The 16,880-nt window shown below is 36.8% G+C and overlaps 1 protein-coding gene and 1 non-coding gene across 12 annotated transcripts in view; one reads left to right on the top strand and one right to left on the bottom strand.

The window, feature by feature from the left end:
* LPAR1 (lysophosphatidic acid receptor 1) overlaps nucleotides 1-16,880 on the bottom strand; it is a 181,030-nt gene that overhangs the window by 15,886 nt on the left and 148,264 nt on the right. The window lies entirely within an intron of this gene.
* On the top strand, nucleotides 14,884-14,990 carry LOC120366459 (U6 spliceosomal RNA). The gene has a single exon (XR_005581121.1). It is a non-coding gene; the product is annotated as a U6 spliceosomal RNA (small nuclear RNA).

Raw genomic sequence — 16,880 nt, forward strand, 5'->3', positions numbered from 1 at the left:
TCAGTTAAGCATCCCATACTACTTCCAATTTGGCTCCCACAGAATGGAGTCAGAACTTAAAATTCTTGCAAAGCAATTCCAATAAAAAACCTTGTGGAATGTTTTCATGGTCTCTCCGAAGTTCAACAGTTGTTTTGATCAGCTTCCTTTTCCCCCCGGAATTTACCTTGATTGAATATTAACAAAGCATTCACCTAACTTTCATAGAAACAATGTCTTCATTTTGTACTTATTTTATTAGATAATGCAATTATTTAATTAATTATATGACTAGGAATACAACAATGAACCCAGCAGAAAAATGAATATGCACCTTCGCTGGGTTTAGCTTCTAAGAAGAATGAGAAAGACAATGAACAAAATACAAAATAAGTAAGATACACTTTAGAGGGGAATGATATTTGGAGACTATGGAAGGGCAAGTGTGGATACAGAAAGAGCAGTTAGAAGCTTGTGCAGTAAATCAGACAAGAAATCATGGTGGTTTTGAATACAGAAGGTGGAGATTATAGATACATTTTGACCATACAGCTGATATGTTTGACTAACAGACTGGATATCGGAGAGAAGGAGAGAAGTCAAAAATACCTGTAAGCAACTGAAAAAATGAATTTAGTGGCAAGGGGGTCACTAATGACAGTTCACTGGAGTCAAGAGAACAGAAGCCTGATTGGAATAGGATCAAGAGTGAACAGAAAAGAAACTGGATACTGCAAGGATATACAACTCTTTGAACAATTTTACTGGAAGAGAAAAGCGGCTACGGGCATGAAAAAGTATGTCTTACAAAACTACTGCTAACACACCAAGTTGGTGAAAAAGTCAGTTAAGAATAGGTGCATACACTCAGTGTGTATACGAAGACACAGTGTGTATATGGAGATTTATGTGGCTCCCCACACTTCACTTATGCTTATGTATGTAGAGAATATTTTAAAATTCTACATCAGAAATTAGTATTGCCATGGCTAAAGATTGGGGTGAGAAAGTAGATTCAATGCATATTTTTCACTACTAGAATTTCTATCACAAATCATTATTTTAAAATTAGTTGTAAAATTGTAATAGAGTTTACAACTGTCAATAACAACAGGATACCAACTGAGCTGCTGGGAATTCAAAGCAGCTTTAGGTTTGCTATACAAATAGCATATTGTGGTTACGAAACAGTCACTATCCATTCCAGTAATACAAATCACACACCCTGATTAAATGACTGCATTATATCCAAATGGAATGTCTGTAATAGACTAGAAATCCATAACACCACAGTTTTGCATTAAGAGGCTGAAAATTTTTACCAAATGAATACAAATAATCAGAAAGAAATGAACCAGGCATTTAACTCAAGAAGTTGGGCAAAAATATATAAGGTCCCCAAAAGTATAAGAGAAATTAAAACACATTACTGAAATAGAAAATAAAGAATAATAAACTTAAGACAACAAAGCTGGTATTTAAAGAAACAATTAAAGAGACAAATGTTTTATAAATATGACCAGTGAAATAAAAACAGATTAGAAAGAATAGATAAACATACATAATGAAGTTCACACAACTGGAAGATGTTACATGAAATTATTTGCCAATTATGGCTAAAATTGATGTTTTTCTAAGGAAACAAACTATGACAATTGATGCAATCGTTTGAAAATCTGAATATATCCAAAACAAAAAAAATACAGAATATAATCATTTAAAAAGTTCCTTCACCCCCCCCAAAAGGCACCAGATTCAGATGGATTCCTGGATGAAATTTATCAAACCATTAACGAACATATTACTTCCTATGGAATTTATATTGTTCCCCAAGCGTTAAAAAATTTTTAAAATTTTCAATTCATTCTAAGAGACTAAAATACACTATAAAAAAATAAATGAAACAAATCTCCCCTCTACAAAACTATATATTAGTTTTTCTCAGTGGGATCAGAATTGGCTTTGGGGATAAAAAAATTCTTTGTTGCATGTAACTGTTCCATGAATTACACGGTCCTTAGCACCCTGCCCATTGTGGCCAGCAAAAAATACTCCCTCATATTCCTAAATGTCCCTAGAGAACAGTCAGCTGGATTAACTCTAGGAAATTTCTTAATGCAATTCACCACACTTTGGGAAAAATATCAGCACCAATGACTTGCCTGGTAAAATTCAACACCTGCTTTTTTGAAAGGAACACAAAACACCACCAACAACAAATCAAAAATATAATTAAAAGTATAACACTTATTAATCTGAGAATGGGGGAAACTACAGAAATCTTATTAGAAACCAACAGAAATCTTATTTAATAGCAATATACTAGAAGTATTCCATTAACATAAGGGATAAGAAGCGGATATGTTTATACTGACATTCTAGTCAATGAATTAAGCTGGAAAAGAAAAAAACTGAGATACAATTGAAAATAAGTTGTCTTCAGATTGCCTACTTGTTACTAGAAAAATGAAAATACCTGGTAACTATTCAATCAACCACTGAAAAAAAATTATAACTCAGCAAAGTTGGCATATATAAAGTGCAAAACTAAACAGATTTCTTGTAATAAATATACAGGCCCCATTTGCAAAATCATCATCTAGCAAATGCATGTTATTCTTCAATAAAGATCATTACATAACTTTAAAAAAATACCTAAATAAATGGAACTAGTACCATATTCTTGAAGGGGAAGAGTGAATACTTTTAAAATAGCAATCTTTGAAAATCTGTTTGTAAATTAAATACATTTGTGTGGGCAAGTTAATGAAAGGGGCTTATCTCCTTAAAACATGCTATAAAACCACAACTTTAAGCTAGTTTGGTACTAACAGGAGGATAAACGAGATTAGTGGCACACAGGAGAGTCTAAAAATGGATCTCTACATAAGAAAATCTAATACCTATTTTAAAACATGAGGAAAAGATGAAATGCTCAATAAATAGTCTCGGAATAATTTGACTTTTGAGTGAGGGAGGGATATCAAAGTTAGATTCCCATTATATATCAATACAGTAATGAATAATCCAATTAGACATGTAAAATATTTTAATAGATGCTTCTCAAAAGAAAATGTATAAATGGTGCATTAAGCACATGAAAAGGTGATCAGCTTCACTAGTTATCAGGGAAATGCAAATTAAATACACAATGAGATACAACTACACTCACTAAATGTCCAAAATTTAAAGGTATGACCCTAGCAAATGCTGGCTTGGATATAGTGGAACTGAAACTTTCATCACTGGTGGTAAAAATGTAATATGGTATTAATTCTTTGGAAAACAGTTTGGCAGCTTCTTAAAAAGTTAAACATTCACATATCATATGACTCAGCCATTCTACTTAATATTTATCCAAGAGAAAGGAAAGAATATGTTCACACAAAGACATGTATGATATGCTCATGGCAAAATGTTTGTAATAGTCAATAACTAGAAACAACCCAAAAGTCCATTCATAGATCAACAGATGAATATACAGTAGTATTTCCAATTAATGGAATACTACTTAGTAATAAATAGGAACAAACTATCAATATATGCAACAACATGTTATATGTCAATTATAATTCAATAAAGTAGGGGAGAGAGAGAGAGTGAGGAAGATTGACCAACACTAGAAAGGCCAGCACCAACCATCTTTAGTTTCTTCTTCTCGTTCCCTGTAGAAAGTAGCTCAAAAACATGCAATAAGCTTAGTAGTGCAAGCTGTGCCCTTCCTCAGGAAACCCATGATTGTCTAGCAATGTCTGTGACTGGGTGGTTGAGTCTGTTGATTCAGGAATGAAATGCTAGCAAGTACTTTGGCTTCAGAACTAAAGCTCATCAGTATTAAATGTGTTACTCTGATCTCAAAAAGAATAGCTAGCGACTGGGAAAGATTTAAAACGCTCCTAAAAATAACATAATGGTAATAAATAAATGGGCCCACTCATATACTGAAGACAATCTTTTTGAAGGGCAATTTGGCAATATCTATCTAAATGTACAATGTTTTCTTTACCAAACAATTCCAGTTTAGAAATGTATTATCCAGATATACTTAAAGAAACATATAAACATATGACCACAAAATGTTAAATGAAATATTTATAATGGTAGAAAATTAGAAACAATCTCAATATCCATTGATAGTACATGTAAGTTCAGTAGTAAGCAGCCATTGAGCAGATTGGCACTGCTCTACCATATTTACCCATATGCACATTATATTAAATCTATAAAGTTACATCATATACAATAGGTCACTTATTATAAAATTGCTGTAGATACTTATATGCATATATACCTTACATGCATTACAAAAAATGTCTAGAAGGATATACACCAAATTGTTAGCAGTAGTTACCTTGAGGAACAGAGGCAATTATATGGACTTTAAATTTTAATATAAACTTTTTTTTGTAATTTTTTTTTTGGTAAGAAGCATGTTTTTAATAATTAAGGAAATCAATGACAATATTCACATGGGAACTGAAGAAGCTAGTTAGTGGGGAGTAAGAACAGTAGAGAGATCTTGGAAATCATATTTCTTTTAATCTCCAAGACTGGGTAATGTGGAGGACTTTAAGGGTATATAATCATCTTTTATAGGAAGAAAGAGAAAGACCTGAGGTCAAATACTGTTTCTTTCCCTTACTGCTTATGGGACATTGGACAAGTTATTCACTTTTGCCCAGCCTCAATTTCCTTATCTGTCAAATGGGGATACGGTCTACTTTTAGCACTGCTGGGAGGACTGAATGAGACACCGCCAGTGGAATAGGAAGCACAGGGCCACCTAATGGGTTCCCTTCATGGCTTTCTTTTCCTTATTCAGTGAATACACAAAAGATAAGCCTTCAAGAAATGTGGATATTTTGGGTTAACTGTTATTGGTTCTTCCGACCTAGAAATAGCAAAGTGGGAAGCTGCACTCCCTACTATGCCGTGACCCGAGTCACCGAGTGACATCAGGCCGTCCATTAATCTGAAACAATTCCAAAATAACCCATCGGCATTTCTAGATGACTTCTTAAACTTCACAGTCAGTCCCCCTTTCACTTAAAATTAAAAATAAAGGACAGGTGCAGTGACTCACACCTATAGTCCCAGCCTTTTGGGAAGCTGAGGCAGGGGACCACTTGAGTCCAGGAGTTCAAGACCAGCCTAGGCAACAAAGTAAGACCTTATCTCTACAAAAAGTTAAACATTCAGCCAGGTGCAGTGGCACACACCTGTGGTCCCAACGACATGGGAGGCCGAGATGGGGGGATTACTTGAGCCCAAGGAGGTCAAGACTGCAGTGAGTTATGATTGTACCACTGCACTCTAGCCTGGATGACAAAGCAAGACCTTGTCTTAAAAAACAAAACAAAAAAATATATAAAATGAATATTTGCTTTTAATTTATTAATTTTAGACCCTATCTCATTTGAAAAGGAATTTGAAGAGTCAAGTTTAAAAGTTTAAACGGTCCTTTATTTTACTATCCTTCAAGTAGAGGGGAATAATTTCTAAGAGTAATGGCATATGTCACCCTGCTAAAGTACCACATTCTGGAAAAGAATGAAATCCTTCTTTCTGGCTTTGGAGAGCCTGGGAAGACAGAGTACAGTAGACACGCCACTCTGAGCATGCTCAGAGCTGCACAGCCAGAACAGCTGCCCAGGTGTAGCCAGCAAAGGTTTTGGACAGCTGGCTCCAACCTCTCCTCTCTGGGGCAGACACTGGGGCCTGGCCACTCGGCTGTGTGGGCTGCACAATCAGGTATTGCAGGACTGGGCTTCCCAGTCAGGGCCTCCCATTCAGGGCCCAAGGCAGAGGCCAGAGCTTCTTAGCTGGCAAACTAGGGGAGACCCACTTGCTTTTTAATGACAGGGCCTGACCTAGTTCAGATGTTGAGGAAAACAGATAAGCCAGGGAGGGAACTCTTTAGGGAGTGAACACACAGGTCTCATATTTCTGTTTTTCACAGGTTAGAGCTCGGGAGCGTCTGGTGGAGACTTATCAGACAACATAGCACTGACTCGGGGGTGTCTGGAGCTGGATGTACTCTGGCCACCTCTTTAAGATTGGCCCCCACCCTCCAGAAACAGCTGGGATGCTGGGCAAGGGCCAGCGCTGAGAGAATTTCATTGCAGAACAGTTTTGGCTAAAAAACAATAAAAAGAATTTTCCTAAGAAATAAAGTAGCAACAAAAGAGAACCAGATGCGTCCCAGAGGGATGTCATGTTGGCCCCATGTGAAGAATGGGAAGACAGGCTTTGGGACACCTGGACATTTCTCCTGCTTCTCTTGCCATTCACCCATCCATTTTGTATCCATTTCTAAGATCTTCGTCAGATCAGGCTTATAGAGCGAAAAACTTTGTTAAGGAAGATGTAAGCTGGGTCAATTCCTTTGTCTTCCTTTAGCTGTAAACTGCAGTAAAGTGCTCACTTCCAGTTTAGATTGGAGGGAGAAATGTACTAGCTCCATTTAATCCAGGCATATGATGCTAATGAAGAAGTTCAAGTCCTGCTCATAGTTATTTTTGTTACCACAAAAGATTTTTAACTCTGCTGCATACTTTCTAGGGCCTTCATTATATTTTCAAAATTATTGCTGACAATTTTCTTTTTGACAGCCTTTATTTTTCAGACTCCAGCTACTTATTCAGGTCATTTGTGGCCTTTTGATTTTTAACTACGTAAAGTGTTGAGCTGCAATAACATCTTTTAAATGCATTTACACATTATATCTTTTATAATGCCTAATTAAATTTATCGGGGGCAATCCACACTTTAAACATTTAAAAGGCATCTCAGAATGGTTTTTATTTGCTTAGTCTGATTATTACTCAATTACAACTTATTTTGTGTTTTGCACTTAAGTATTGATTTTTAAAACACTCCCCATTGTACTCCATGGTATGATCTAGAAAGTAACCCTACACTTAAGTAGGCAAGAAAAACAAAGCAAAGGATCCACAAGAATAGTACACTAAGGATTACCCAGAGTGAGGTTACTAGATTGAAGACTTTGAGTTATAAGCACTGTATGAACTTGTAATAGACACATAATACACTGAAGCAGGACTTAAAATTTGGGAGGCAAGGGAGTTAAGTGACCTGTATTTGAATATGCAACATTTTAATGAACTCTGTAATCAAACACAGAAATTTATTTTCTCGAATCCTGACTTCCTACCTGATATAACTTGGCTCCGTGTTCTCACCCAAATCTCATCTTGTGGCTCCCATAACTCCCACGTGTTGTGGGAGGAACCTGGTAGGAGATGACTGAATCATGGAAGAGGGTGTTTCCATGCTGTTCTGACAGTGAATGGGTCTCATGAGATCTGATTTAAATCAGGAGTTTCTCTGTACAAGTTTTCTCTTTGCCTGGCACCATCCATGTGACTGGCTGCTCCTCCTTGCCTTCCCCCATGATTGTGTGGCCCCCCAGCCATGTTGAACCATAAGTCCGGTAAACCTCTTTCTTTTGTAAATTGTTCAGTCTCAGGTATGTCTTTATCGGCAGTGTAAAAACAGACTAACACACTACCCTTCAGGCCCCTTAGCATGCTGGCAAAGTTCTTAAACACATCAGAATTCCAAATAGATCTTATAAGGAGAATTTTTGCATCTGTGCCATCTGTTTATCTGAGAGTGGAACAGCACTTGGCTTCCTCTTCCATAAGTCAGAGGCATCTGTCTTCTTCAAATCAGAGCGTCCTTACTAAACTCCATCACAGTGTCTTTGAAGATAAGACAATATAAGGGAGAAGAAAAAAAGACAACTGGAGAGCTAATTCTAGAAAGATAGGGAGAAACATTGAAAACTAGAAAAAATAACAAGATATACACTAAAATAAGGCCTTTGATTTTTTTAAGTGAGCAGATATCCACACTGCTATTGTCAATGACCCTTGTCTCTGCACCACTGTTATTGTTGAATTTTCATTATTTGGGGATTATTTACAAGGGATATATAAAATCCTCAAACACAGAATTTCTGGAGGAAAGAAGAAAATATTTAACAGCAAAACCAGTGAGCTCAAGAAACCCTGCTAATTAGAATCATAGTCTTGACAAGTCAGATTTTCACCGGTCTTCAGATACATATTTAGTGACTAATTTCTGTGACACTGGTGCCTCTGGGAGTTCATTAAAAGCCATGGCTCTATCTTGAAGGGTAAAAAAGACCCTAAAACAACACAGTGCTTACAATTTCAAGCAATACAAACCAATATTTCTGGACCAAGTTATTTTTTCCAGTGTTAGTTTTGCTTTTAGAAATTTTAAAAATACGTGTCTATTCGACTTTGCCCAGTAGCTTTGGGATTACAAAACTATTTTATCACAGAATATAACTTGGCACTTTTATTCATCTACATATGAAGTAAAAACTTTTTTATGTCGATTAACATGTGCAAAAAAAACATGAATTTAAATCTAACTTTTGTATTAGTATTGTGACAGCTTCCATCCATTTATCCATCCTTTTTAACAGACAAAAACAGTCTTCAGAGCAGCAGTATGAAAGTATAAGAACACTATACTTAAGAGTGGGAGAACTGGATTTAAAATGTTTTAAAAGTTGCAAGGCCCTCAAGGGTCATCTGGTTTACAGCACACATTTACGAGATGAAGACAGCTATGTTTAAAAGCAAGTCTCCAATATGGCCCTTTCCACAAAACATGCAACTGTTTGATCTTTTGACTAGCACCAACTTCTCTAGGCCTCAAATTCCTCATCTGCAAAATGAAGGAGATCACTTACAGCCTGAGAAATCTCTGGCTAATTAAACCAGTTTTCAATTTGCTCCTTTTCAGCAGCAGTGAATTCTTATTTTTGCTGTAAGATGCAATATTCACAAAATCAGGCCTTTCACGTAATGTGTTTCACCTTAACTGCAAAACATCCTGAGTGTTTTCACTGCATTCATGCAAAGAAAAAATGAGTTAATTCTCTGTAGTTGTAACCGTCAGATAAAGTAACAGATTTTGATAAATACCAAAGACCTAATAATCCCCTTAAGTTCCTTGGACAAATATTGGGAAATTGTTTTTTGTTTTCTGGGTTTTTAAAAAATACAATACAAATTATTCCATTAAACAAATTATTGTTCTGGAGATGTCTGCAATTAATGTTAAGAATGGAAATAGTGGCTACATTTTGTTACATATAAAGAATCAGAATATAGGATACTTAGGATGAGTTTTTGTCTTCAAGCTGTGAAATCATTAGGAAGCTTCAATTTACTATGAAATTTCTAGATATTTGAAATGGTTATCATTTTTTCATAGTTGAAACTCTAGGAAATGCTTGCATTAAATTACGAAGTAAAAATGATGGCTGCCGTCCATTTAGTTAAAATGAAAATGATCTATACCCAGAATTTTCAAAAGTTCATTTGATCTATAAATAATATCAAGCAGCTATTTTGTGCAATACAATGTGGTCAGTGTCTTTGGGAGAATATAGAGATGAAATAAAACACAGACCTGGCTTGAGGAGACCAGAAAGTGAAGCTGGGAAGACATTTATGTAACAAGTGCAGGAAGTAACAGAGGGAGGAGAAAGGAAATGAAAAGAGGAGAAAGAAAGCAAGGGACAGTTACTAGACCAGTGCTTTATCAACTTGAATGTGTACATGAATCACCTAGAGATATATTAAAATACAGATTGTGATTCAGTGGGTCCAGAGTGGGACCTGAGAGTCAGCGTTTCTAACAGCTGTCAGGTGATGCTAATTTTACTCACCCATGTACAGCACTTTGAGTAGCAAGAGTTGAGAAGACCAGCACTACCCAACAGAACTTTCTGCAGTGATAGAAATATTCTGTATCAGAGCTATTGAATATGGTAGCCACTAGGCACATATGGCTATCAAGCACTTGAAAAATGATGAGTGCAATTGAGAAAGTGGATTTTTCAATTTGTTTAACTGTAATGAATTTAAATTTGAACAGTCATGTGTTTCTAATAGCTACCCTACTGGCCAGTACAGGTCTATGCAGTTAGTTTAGGACTATGCCATTAGTTTAGAGCAAACTGAATAGTAAGGCTCAATTTCCTACATGCTTTGAGTATATAAATTAACCTAGCTCAGATTTCTCAACTTTGGCTAGATGATTCTTATGGGAGATTGGTCATTCCATTGTAAAGTATTTCACACCACCCCTGGCCTTTGCCCACTCAATGCCAGTAATACACACCCTACCCCTGATGGAAAAATAAAAAATGTCTCCAAACATTGCCAAATGTTTTCCTGGGGGCAGTCAGTGGTGTAGATAATGCTTTTACATAAAAAATTATATGAGACAAATGCTCACATAATATAGCAATGCTCTTTTTTTTAATTGAAAACAACTTTAAAAATTTTTTGTTTTATTTAGTAATTTTTTAAAATTATACTTTAAGTTTTGGGGTACATGGGCAGATTGTGCAGGATTGTTACACAGGTATACACATACAATGGTGGTTTGCTGCATCCATCCCCCTGTCATCTACATTAGGTATTTCTCCTAATGTTATCCCTCCCCAGTCCCTCTATGCCCTACTATTCCTCCCTGAGCCCCCCTATCCCTCAATAGGCCCCAGTGTGTGATGTTCCCCTCCCTGTGTCCATGTGTTCTCACTGTTCAACACCCACTTATAAGTGAGAATATGTAGTGTTTGGTTTTCTGTTCTGTCATTTTGCTGAGAATGATGGTTTCCAGATTCATCCATGTCCCTGTAAAGGCCATAAACTCATCCTTTTTTATGGCTGCATAGTATTCTGTGTGTATATGTGCCACTTTTTCTTTATCCAGTCTATCACTGATGGGCATTTGGGTTGGTCCCAAGTCTTTGCTATTGTAAACAGTGCCACAAAGAGCATACGTGTGCATTTATCTTTATAATAGGATGACTTATAATCCTTTGGGTATATTATACCGAGCAATGGGATTACTGGGTCAAATGGTATTTCTAATTCTAGATCCTTGAGGAATCGCCATACTATCTTCCACAATGGCTGAACTAATTTATACTCCCACCAACAGTGTAAAAGCGTTGCTATTTCTCCACATCCTCTCCAGCATCTATTGTCTCCAGATTTTTTAATGATTGCCATTCTGACTGGCGTGAGATAGTATCTCAATGTGGTTTTGATCTGCATTTCTCTAATGACCAGTGATGAGCTTTTTTTCATATGTTTGTTGGCTGCATAAATGTCTTCTTTAGAAAAGTGTCTGTTCATATCCTTTGCCCACTTTTTGATGGGGTTGTTTTTTTCTTGTGAATTTGTTGAAGTTCTTTGTAGGTTCTGTATATTAGCTCTTTGTCAGATGGGTAGATTACAGAAAATTTTCCCATTCTGTGGGTTGCTGTTTCACTATAATAATAGTTCCTTTTGCTGTGCAGAAGCTCTTGTTTAATTAGATCCCACTTGTCTATTTTGGCTTTTGTTGCCATTGCTTTTGGTGTTTTAGTCATGAAGTCCTTGCCTATGCCTATGTCCTGAATGGTTTTGCCTAGGTTTTCTTCTAGGGTTTTTATGGTGTTAGGTCTTATGTTTAAATCTTTACTCCATCTGGAGTTAATTTTTGTATAAGATGTAAGGAAGGGGTCCAGTTTCAGTTTTTTGCATATGGCTAGCCAGAAAAATAACTCAGGTATTTGTATTAGTATTCTATTTCTGCTGTAACCAATTATTCCAAAACATTGTGACTCAGAATAACCAAATTTATTACCTTATAATTCTAGAGGTTAGAAATGTGGTCTGAGTCCTTTCTAGGCTAAAATCAAAGTGTTAGCAGGGCTATAGTTCTTTCTTTAGGATTCAGGGAGAATCAGTTTCCTCAACTTTTCCAGCTTTCAGAAGCTTCCACTGCTCACAGATTCTTCCTCTTTCTCCAGAGCCAGTGATCCAGCTTAAAAATCTCCCATCTCAAGGCCTTTAATCACATCTGTAAAGTCTCTTTTGCCATGTAGAGTGACATATTCACAGGTTCCAGGGAAAAGGATGTGAGCATCTTTAGTGGTCCATATTTCTCACTCCCACCGTGTTAAAATAAAAAGTTACAGCCGTAAATGATTTCATACCTAGAATAATTTAAAATAAAGTTTTCTCCCACAAATCCTAGAGAACAGGCATTTTATTCTATGCTGCAAGTACTTTCCTACCTGATAACATTTCACAACATTTCTAGTCACACATAAATTCCTCTAAGGAAGAATCAAGCTTTTCTACTTTTAATGTCAACAGTTTCTGGCACCATTCATTCTCAAGCTTTTTAATGCCCAACAAATGAGGAAATAGGATTCATTTCTGAATCTTTGGGTGGCTCCTGAAATTTAAGAATTCCATTTGTATTTTATAGAGTTATATTTACTACTTTAAATTTTCTTTTATATTTCTCTTAAAAGTGAAGGTAGTATTTTGCCATTTGTACCCTTATCCAAAACCTTCATTAGCACCTTCCATGTGTTTTTTAGATTTTTGCTCGTATTTGCCAAGGGCTGGGGCATCTTAAGTTACAGAACACTTAGTGACAAAGTTAATTGAATCTATTTATAGTGCTGAAATGTTTAAAACATATCTTTTCTTCTATCTGTTCCTATAAACTGCTCTTTAGAGTGAAAGCCTGCATCTGCTCAAAGTGTTTCTGAGACGGGGGAGGATGAGTAAATAAAGCCAGATGGCACTTACACTTAGGGTTTCTTTCCCTTTTTGAGTGTGACATATAAGATTTGACTGTCTTTAAATGCTCATTTTTCCCATCTTTGGGAAGTTAAGTTTGGTGATGTTGACAAGAGGCAATCAGGAGGAAGGTAGAAGGAGAAGTGGTGGCCTAAAGAGTATTTGTTGATTCACATTCCCACTGCAACAAGAATGGCAAACTGAAAGTGAGGCTTTAGCTCTTCCTCCACACTCCTAAAAAGACAAGAACTTCAGCTCACTGAAGCCCATAGAGGCACCATGTATTAGTCTGTTCTCACACCACTAAAAAGACATACTCAAGACTTGGTAATTTATAAAGAAAAGAGGTTTAATGGACTAATGGTTCCATATGGCTAGGGAGGTCTCACGATCATAGTGGAAGAGCAAGGAGTATCTGCCATGCAGCAAACAAGAGAGAGTGTGTGCAGGGGAATTCTCCTTTATAAAACCATCGGATCTTATGAGACTTATTCACTATCATGAGAACAGCATATGAAAGACCCACCTCCATGATTCAATTACTTCCCACCAGGTCCCTCCCATGACATGTGGGAATTGTGGCAGCTACAATTCAAGATGAGATCTGGGTGGGGACACAGCCAAACCATATCACAGCATGATTACAAAGTGGGGGGAAAGAGAGAGAGCGGGTAGACTGCATTTCAGTTTTGTTTACAGGGAACTATGAAAGGTAGAAACATAAATAGAGAACTTTCTACTAAAACAAAGCCACTAACCAAATTCACTTTTTCTATTATGGGTAGTCTTAAAGGTCTACTCCCAGCCCACCTCCACCCAAAAATAGTCCCTGCATAAGACTTCTGGTCTGGAGAAAATGGGACAGATACTTTTCCCCAGTTCCTCCAAGCTAAGTATAAACGCAAACCCTAGTAAAAACACCAAAGGAAGCCAGAGAACTCCGAAAGATGAACTGGTTAGAGACCCCACAACTAGAGGAATGTCATTGTGAGAGGGTGTCTTACAACCTATAACCTCACAGAAGAAGGTCACCCAAGCCTAGTGTTTCTAGAACCCCAACCTAGTAACCAGCCCAAAAAGGTCATTTCCACTCAGACCAAAGAGGAATCCCAATAACACTACCAAGTTGGCCAGGCAAAATGGAGCAGGAGCCCTACTGATATGGTTTGGCTGTATCCCCACCCAAATCTCATCTTGAATTGTACTTACCATAATCCATATTGTGGGGGACCGGGTGGGGGGTAATTGAATCATATGCTGTTCTTGTGATAGTAAGTTATCACAAAATCTGATGGGTTTATAAGGGGCTTTTCCCACTTTGCTTAGCACTCCTCTCTCCTGCTGCCTTGTGAAGAAGGATGTGTTTGCTTCCCCTTCAACCATGATTGCAGGTTTCCTGAGGCCTTTCCAGCCATGTGGAACTGTGAGTCAAACCTGTTTTCATTCTAAATTACCCAGTCTCAGGTATGTCTTTATGAGCAGCATGAGAACAGACTAATACACCTGCTGACCATAAGAAGCCAGGAAAGCACTCTCCTTACTCACCAAGCCTAAGACTCCCTTCCTCCAATGAGAAACAGCAAACAGCTTGCAGCACCAGCAAAGGGGATCCTGCCACAGAAAAAGGCTCCATCTGGGAAGTGTTTTCCTTGGAGAGAGGGACAGTACTCAGCACTAGTGCCTGTCTCCAGAATATCTGTTTGTATTTCCTCTACCCCCATCAGAGGCATCATGAGGCCCTACCCAGGAATTCCACTCCTTCAGGCAGCACCAGCAGGCACCAAGAGGAGCCCTAGCAGCCCCAGATAAACCAAGCAGACCAAAGTCTCTGAAAATGTAATTGTCATTGGATGACAATTACTAGTGCCACAAAGTCTCTGAAAATGTAATTGTCATTGGATGCACAACCTACAAAATTAGGCCAGGATCTTCTTGCTAAACCTAAATGGGATGACTGCCTACTAAAACAAAAGATTTAAATCAGACTCTGAGTATCCTAACACCACAGCCAAATTCCAGGATAGAATGAAAAGCTACCCATCAAACAAAAAATCAGGAAAACTACAACTTGACTGTGAAATGACAACTGACACTAACCCTGAAATGAATCAGATAAAGAATTTATTGACAAAGATTTTAAAGCAGTCATCCTCAAAATGGTTTAATGAGGAATTGCAAATTATTTAGAAGCAAGTGAAAAAAACAGAAAATCTCAGCAAGGAAGTCGATGTTGTAAAAAAGAAACATGGTGCTCACGTTAGCAGCAAATACACTAAAATTGGAATAGCATAGATAAGATTAGCATAGCCCCTGTGCAAAAGTGACATGCAAATTCATGAAGCATTCCATATTTTTGAGAAATCAAAAAATAACCAAATGGAAATTATAAAACTAAAAAATACAACAAATACAAACTTAATATGTTCAATAATAAAGTAAGGGTAATAAAGGATAGAATCAGTGAACCCAAGAACAGATCAACAGAATTATCAAATTTACCCAGTCTTAACAACAAAAAGAAAACAGACTAAAAACAAACAAATAACAGACCCTCAAGAACTTGTAACGCAATAACAAAATGTTCAATATTTACATTATCAGCAGTCCAGAAGAGAGGGGAAGAAAGAGAGTGGGTTTGAAAAAGTACTTTTAAAATAATGGCTTAAAATTTTCTAAATTCAGCCAAAAAAATAAAAATCTACAGATTCATAAGCTGAACACATCTCAAACAGGATAAACCCAAAGAAATTCACTCCACAACATTTCATAATTAAAAATTTGAGAAGTGAAGTGTGAAAAAAAAAAGTCTCAAAAGCATGCAGAGAGCAACAACACATTACCTATTAAGGAACAACAACTCAAATAACCATAAATTTCTTACCTGAAACCATACAGGCCAGAAGGAAATGGCACACTTTCCAAGTGCTGAAAACAAAGAACTGTCATCTTCAAATTCTATATCCAGGAAAACTATACTTCAAGAATGAAAGGAATATAGAAACATTCTTACATGAAAGAAAAAAAAAGAATTTGTTGCTAGCAGAACTTTTAAAAATGGCTACAATAAGTTTTTTGAACAGAAAGAAAATGATGGAATATGGAATCTTGGAGCATCAGGAAAGAAACAACAAAATGAGCTGAAATATGGCTACATACGATAGATGATCCTCCTCATGAGTTTCATAAGATATGCTAGATGACTGAAACAAACATTATAACACCATCTGATACTCAAGTCAATAATATTTAAAAATGGGAAAGGTAACAGCATTTAAATGGAAATAAGATTTCCATGTGTCACTCAAAGCAGTAAAATGTTGCTATCAGTAGACTGTGATATCACACGTGTATTGTAATGAGGGAGCAATCAAAAGGAAAACTATTCAGAGAGGTGTACTCAAAAACATAATAAATAAATCAAGGTATAATCCCAAAAGTCCTCAATATCTATTTGGGATTCTGCATGTTAAATGACTCAATATAAATAAAAGTAGCCTTTTTTGCGGCAAAGTCCTAGACTAGGAGCTACCTCATTCTGAGACAGAACTAGACTGCAGCATGCTTCTGACTCTTAACTAGGAATGTAGATCACCAGAAATTCCTGGACCTTAACTGCCACATCTTTGAAATAGGAGTGGCTGGAGAAGTAAGTCTGAAAGACAACCTGGACCATACCCAGTGATAATTCTATACATTATTACAGGTTTTCATTCTTCTCATCCATCCTATGTTATCCCTTATGATACAGATAGCTCTCAAAGTGCTCTGAAACTGTAAGAAAATTCATAATCCAAAGAGGATATTGTATGACACACTCCAAGCTCTCATAAACCCCAAGTAGAGAGGAGAGGAAGTGACAGAAGGAAGACACTTCAGATGAAACACAAACCCACTGGAGCAGGGACCGTTTCCACTTAAAGGAATTATTTGTTTCTTTCCCACCTCTGGTAGCAAACACAAATAAGCAAAGCAGAGTCAACTGTTAACTGCTGTTCATTCAGCATCCTCTTAGATCACGATATCAAATCTCTGAAACTAAATTAACTATATGAAAATTGGCCAATGCTGATCATGGTCCACCAACTTAACATGTTCTCACTTCTTCCTCAGTTCACCATGCTATCCTATTCCAAGTCTGTGTAAGTGGCAAGATAATTTATCTTTCAGAAGTGATAGGTCATATATGCATGGTCGGGTACACCAGACAATGAAATGCATTTAAAACAAAAATATGCCTTTGCTATG

Source organism: Saimiri boliviensis, chromosome 2 (genome assembly GCF_048565385.1).
Source record: "Saimiri boliviensis isolate mSaiBol1 chromosome 2, mSaiBol1.pri, whole genome shotgun sequence".
NCBI classification, from domain to species: domain Eukaryota; kingdom Metazoa; phylum Chordata; class Mammalia; order Primates; family Cebidae; genus Saimiri; species Saimiri boliviensis.